This window comes from Octopus bimaculoides, chromosome 23 (assembly GCF_046866305.1).
Source record: "Octopus bimaculoides isolate indiv1 chromosome 23, ASM4686630v1, whole genome shotgun sequence".
Classification (NCBI taxonomy): domain Eukaryota; kingdom Metazoa; phylum Mollusca; class Cephalopoda; order Octopoda; family Octopodidae; genus Octopus; species Octopus bimaculoides.
Genome location: NC_142950.1, coordinates 24,680,386 through 24,687,885, shown reverse-complemented (window position 1 = coordinate 24,687,885; position 7,500 = coordinate 24,680,386).

Below are 7,500 nucleotides of genomic sequence, written 5' to 3'. Positions count from 1 at the left end.
TCTAATACACTCCACTTCCACCCCTTCCTCTATCTCTTTTACTATCACCCAATCTAACCTCCCCCTTTCACTATCAGTCTCCATCGAATATTTTCTTTCTTTCGTTGTCTCTTTCTCCTCTCTCTCTCTTTCTCTCTCCCTTTCTCATTCCCTCTCTCCTTCTTACCACCGTAACGAAATCTTGTTATTCGTCAGTTTTACAACTGTGTCCCCGCTACATCTTTCATATTTTCGAGGATTTCCCCCCATTTCTCTCTCTCTCTCTAACTCATACTCACTCACTCTTTCTCTCACTCACTCACTCACTCACGCACTCATTTTTTCTCTGTTTCCTCCTCTCTCTTTTCTAACCACGCATACAACAATCACATTATTTACAATATATATATATATATATATATATATATATATATATATACATATACGTGAGTGTATATATATATATATGTATATATATATATATATGTATATATATATATATATATATATATATATATATATATATATATGTGAGTGTGTATATATATATATATATATATATATATATATATATATATATATATATATATATATGTATATATATATATATATGTGTGTGTGTGTGTGTGTGAGTATATATATATATATATATATGAGTGTATATATATATGTTTGTGCACACACACACACATAAACGCACACACATAAACGCACACATACACACACACACACACATACAAACTTACAAAGATACACACGCATACACATTGATACACAGCGCACGCACACACACACACACATACACACACACACACACACACACACACACACACACACACACACAACACCGCCTCATTGCATCACCAAGCGCTTGTACCAGCCAACACGGGAGTCTCCACGTGGTCGTTGGACCTGCTAAAAGTAGCAGTCAAAATCTCCTGAAATTACACTTTGCAGGCTTGCAGCAGGTCGGTGACATTGGATATATTATAAAGAGTGTACCTGGAGAAGGATAATGTTTGCTCAGCCAAGGCTAACCTGGGGGCTTTTGAAGAACAACCACATCACTGTATAGAACCACCACCACCACCATTACATCTACCGCTGCTAATAGCACACGCCACCCATACTACATATCAGTACTAGTACACTTCCCCTCATACCAACACCACCACCACCATCATCTTATCACCGCCGCCACCACCACCACCACCACCTTCACCAACGCCAATAGCACCTTCATTACACCCCCTCCTACCCTACCATCACAGGTAGTTGTGTCAAAAGGAATTAGACTTTCTCTTCGACAACAAGGTAAGTTTTTCCATTCTTTTCACTGAAATACTTATGATAGTATTGGTAGAAGTAGTAGTAGTAGAAGTAGTAGTAGTAGTAGTAGTAGTAGTAGTAGTAGTAGTAGTAGTAGTAGTAGTAGTGTGATGGCGGTAGTATGAAACTGGTATGGTGGTGGTGTGTGTAGTATTTTGCGGTGGTGTTGGTAGTAGTGTTTTGTGATGTTTGTATACACATTTGTGTGAGTTCCGTTTGTGTGTTTATATATATATATATATATGTGTGTGTGTGTGTGTGTGTGTGTGTGTGTATGGCCGAATAGCCCTATGATCGAAGGCGTTCCGGTTGTGACCATCTCTTCCATTTTTTTGGGGGGGGTGTATCAGGTACATGTTTCGGTGTTTTATTTCCTTATTTCGAACTTTAGTGTTTCTTAACAAGGACGATTTAGCTACTATTTCTAGCAAGTCGAGCGTCTACGTACAGGCTCCATCTTGTATGTTCGTGCGCGCACGCACGCACGTGCATGTGCGCACACACAAACACATACGCATACATACACACCCGTCTGTGCACGTGTGCATCTTTGCATATGTACGTGAATGCTTTTCCCCAACCCCCATCAATTACTAGACTCAGTTATTAGACTGCGGCCATGCTGGGGCACCGCCTTGAAGAAATTTCAGACTAAGGAATTGATCCCGGGACTTTTGAATTTTCTTAAACCTGGTACTTACTCCATCGTTTCCTTTTGCCGAACCGCTAGACTACGGGGATGTAAACACACCAACACCGGTTGTCACGCGGTGAGCGGGTGGACAAACAAACAAACACACACACACACACACACACACCACACACCTTTTAAGTTTTACTAGTCTCAGTCATTTGACCACGGCCATGCTGGGGCACCACTTTGAAAGTTTTTTTTTTTCTTAATCAAACGAATCGACCCTTGGATTTCTTTTTGAAAGCCCAACCCTTATTGTACTGCTCCTTTTTAAGGAACCACTATGTTACAGGGACGTTAGCGCACCAACACTCGTTGTCAAACGGTAATTGGGGATAAACACAGACGCATACACACATATCGCACGGGCATATGGCGTAGTGGTTAAGAGCGCGGGCTACTAACCCCAAGATTACGAGTTCGATACCAGGCAGCGACCTGAATAATGATGATACTCTTTTACACTGTTTCAGTCATTTGACTGTGGTCATGATGGAGCACCGCCTTTAAATCGAGCAAATCGACCCCAGGACTTATTCTTTGTCAGCCTAGTACTTATTCTATCCGTCTCTTTTGCCGAACCGCTAGGCTACGGGGACGCAAACACACCAGCATCGGTTGTCAAGCGATGTTGGGGGGACAAACACAGACACACAAACATATACACACACATCCATATATATATATATATATATATATATATATATATATATATATATATATATATATATACGACAGGCTTCTTTCAGTTTCCGTCTACCAAATCCACTCACAAGGCTTTGGTCGGCCCGAGGCTATAGTAGAAGGCACTTGCCCAAGGTGCCACGCAGTGGGACTGAACCCGGAATCATGTGGTTGGTAAGCAAGCTACTTACCACACAGCCACTCCTACGCCAATAATAATAATAATAATAACATCGAAAAACACCTTAGGAATGAGAACCCAGGTTTGAAATTTCCCCAAGAAACCTGATGAAGGCTAGAGGGTCTATCAGCCGAAACATGTTAAACAACAAACAAGATGAGGACAAATATCCGTCAATTGTAAATAATATAAATAATGTAAATAATGCACATAATTCCTCATGCCTTAAATATTGAACAGCACACACACACACACACACACACACACACACACACACACACACACACACACACACACGCGCATACACACACACACACACACACACACACATACACACATTATTTCAGTTTCCATCTACCAAATCTACTCACAAGGCTTTGGTCGACCCGAGGCTATAGTATAAGATACTTGCCCAAGGTGCCACGCTGTGGGATTGAACCCATAATCATGTGGTTGGAAAGCAAACTTTTTATCACAATACATGCCCGCACCCACGTCTGTTTCTGTATAGTGTGTGTGTGTGTCTGTGTGTGTGTGTCTGTTTGTAATGACACAGGCATGACTGAGTGGTTAACATACTCTTTGCGCAACAACGAGGTCCATGGTTCGATCTGTCGGCGCGGGACCTTGGGCAAGTCTTTTACCCTAGTTTTACCATAGTACCCAAATAAAATAGACGGAAACTGTATGGCAAGCTCGTTGGGTGGATTGTACCCTTAATTCAAAGATATAACTTTGTAACATATTGTGTACAAATGTCTGCGGAATACTCAGCCAGTCAATCGTTAATTTCAGATGAGTATAGTTCATGTGTCTATGTGTGTGTTGTGTGGGTGTGTGTCTGCATGTGTGTGTGTATTTGTTTTTGCGTGTGGACTTTTCAGGTTTGTGTATGTATAAATGTGTACATGTGTGAATGTGTTTTAATGTATGCGTATGTGCTCATGTGTGTGTGAGTGTGTGTATATGTATGTGAATATATATATAGATATATAGGTATATATACGCAGACGTGGCTGTGTGGTAAAATGTTTGCTCCCCAACCACATGGGTCCGTGTTGCGTCCCACTGCGTGGCACCTTGGACATGTGTCTTCTTCACACATAAAAACAGATTCACACATGCACACATTTATACATACGCAATTGCAAACAACATACACACACACACACACACACACACAGATGGTTCCCCCGTCAGTTTCGAGAGGATTTGGGAGAGGGAAACTGAAAGAAGCCCCTCGCGTATATATATATATATATATATATATATATATATATATATATATATATATATATATATATATATATATATAAATATAAATAAATATATATATATATAAATAAATATATATATATATATATATCTGTAAAAATATGTGGCACTTATTCGGTAGCCATGATAAAACCCCGAGTTTCGGATGCCGGGGTGGGAACCCACGCCAACATCTCTTCAGTTATCCGGCCATTGAAAATTCCTGTAAATTCCTCTATTTACATAATATCGAGGTCTCTTTCTTTCTTTTGTTGTCCTTCCTATCAATATATATATATATATATATATATATATATATATATATATATACATATGCATATATACATATGTATATTTATGTGTATATATGTATCTATGTGCGTGTATGTTTGTGTCTGTGCTTGTCCCCCACCACCGCTTGACAACAGGCTTTGGTGCGCTTGCATCTCGTAACTTATCGGTTAGGCAAAAAGAAACCGATAAAATAAGTATTAAGCTGAAACAAAATAAGTCATGGGCTCGATTTATTCAACTAAAAATTCTTCAAGGAGTGCCCAAGCATGGCCGCTGTCTAATGACTGGAGCAAGTAAAAGGAAAAAGCTACTTGTTTGTTGGCTTTTATATGTGTGTATATGGGTTTGCATGTCTGCATATCTTTTGAATGCACGTATATATTTGTATGTATGTGTGTATACATTTGTATGCGTCTATGTGCGAATATGCTTATGTGTGTATGTGCGTCAGCTTGTATGTTCGAGTGCGATTGCGTGTATGTTTATGCATGCATGTATAAATATACATGTACATATCTATGTGTTTCTCTATATGTGTACATCGGTATATATGTATGTGTGACTGCATATGTGTATAGGTGTATGACTGTGTGTATGTAATCGTGTATGTGCGTGTCTGTAAGTGGTTATATGTATATATATATATATATATATATATATATATACAGTCTGTTCTTTTATTCTTTTACTTGTTTCAGTCATTTGACTTTGGCCATGCTGGAGCACCACCTTCAGTCGAACAAATCGACCCAAGGACTTATTCTTTGTAAGCTGGTGATTATTCTATCGGTCTTTTTTGCTGAACCGCTAATTAAAGGGGACGTAAACACACCAACATAGTTTGTCAAGCAATGGTAGAGGGACAAACACAGACCCCGCCACACACACACACACACACACACACACACACACACACACACACACACACACACACACACACACACACACACACACACACACACACACACATATATTTATATATACGACGGGACTCTTTAAGTTTCCGTCTACCAAATCCACTCATAAGGCTTTGGTCAGCCCAAGGCTATAGTAGAAGATACTTGCCCAATATGCCACGCAGTGAAACCGAAACCGGAACCACGTGGTTGGGAAGCGAGCTTCTTACAACACATCCACAGATTTACCTTAAGGAAGACTTACCGTAGGAAATCGAATGACTGCATCTGCATGTGTGTAACATACACAGGCGTAGGCATGACTGTGTGGTAAGTAGCTTGCTTCGCATCCAAATGGTTCTGGGTTCAGTCCCATTGCATGGCACCTTGGGCAAGTTCCTTGTAGTATAGCCTCAGACCGATTAAAGCCTTGTGAGTGGATTTGGACAGAAGCTAAAAGAAGCCTGTCATGTGTGTGTGTACATATATATATATATATGTGTGTGTGTGTGTGTGTGTGTGTGTGTGTGTGTGTGTGTGTGTGTGTGTGTGCATCTCTGTTTGTGTTTACCCCTCATCACCACCTGACCACCGGTGTTGGTGTGTTCACGTCCCTGTAAATTAGCGGCTCGGCAAAAGAGACCGATAGAATAAGTAGATTTTAAAAAGAAGTACTGAGGTTGATTCACTCGACTAAATATTCTTCAAAGCAATGCCCCAGCATGGCCGTAATCTAATAACTGAAGTAAGTAAAATAATAAAATTATGTGTGAATATATATATATATATATATATATATATATATATATATATATATATATATATATATATGCATGCATATACGCACGTACATATGAACATACATAAAAGATAAATGCATACATATACATACAACATAAACACACACACACACACACACACATACACACACACACACACACACGCACGCACACACACACACACACACACACACAACACACATGATGGCTGCAACACAATGTCTAGCAATGTCAGCTCTTGATTGCTTTCTTAAGATGAGCAGCACAGATGTGGTAACGATGGGTGCCTCATGCAGCAGGTGTTCGAAGATGTTTCCACGCTCGCTGACACATGCTTACGTTGCATTATCAGAATATTTCATTGAGTGTTTGGTCATTTTCAGCAAAGGTCTGCCATCATATGCAACATATAAGAGGGCTGTTAACAGAGATGTTAAAACGCAAGTGCTGCCTGTGGTTGAAACTTTTATCCCAGCCTCTAACAAAACTTGTTCCTCGTCTTGTATGCTTTGTAGTGTTGCCAATTTAGTCACCGACGACCCGACCACACGACAGGCTATATATATATATATATATATATATATATATATATATATATATATATATATATATATATATATATATATATATATATATATATATATATATGTATATATATATATATATATATATAATAACAATACAAATAATATGTCAGTATACGCATATATGTGGAGGCGCGTGGCTTAGTGGTTAGGGTGTCAGCATCATGATCGTAAGACTGTGATTTCGATTCCTGGACTGAGCGACGCGTTGTGTTCTTGAGCAAAACACTTCATTTCACGTTGCTCCAGTCCACTCTGCTGGCAAAAATGAGTAACGCTGCGATGGATTAGCGTCTCGTCCAGCTGAGGAACACATACGCCATTGAAACCGGGAAACCGGGCCCATGAGCTTGGCTAGGCTTTAAAAGGGTGCATTTATTTATTATTATATATGCATATATACATACATGTATGTACATACCTACATCTACATGTATATATAGATGTATATCTGGGTACAGGACGTCACAAAACAACGTGGAAAAAATGAAAAACAGAACATAAACAAAGCACAGAAAACAAACAGGCTACATAGAGAATATTTCCTTCATCAGCTGCCCCTATTCTAAACTAAGCGTTTCGAATTTGAGGAAGCAATATTCATGTAAGGGATTTTTAGAAACAATCCTGATGCCAACTGGGTTTAACCAAATATATTGATAGGAAGATCATCAATATATATGTGTATAAACAGTCTCATTGATATAAAAAGTCAATAAAAGAAAATAGAGAAGAAAAATTTTCTAAATGCTTGGTTTGTTTTATTTGTATTACAATTGGGAAAAGTAATTCAAATTAAAAGGTGAAAAGATATACCTATAAGAGT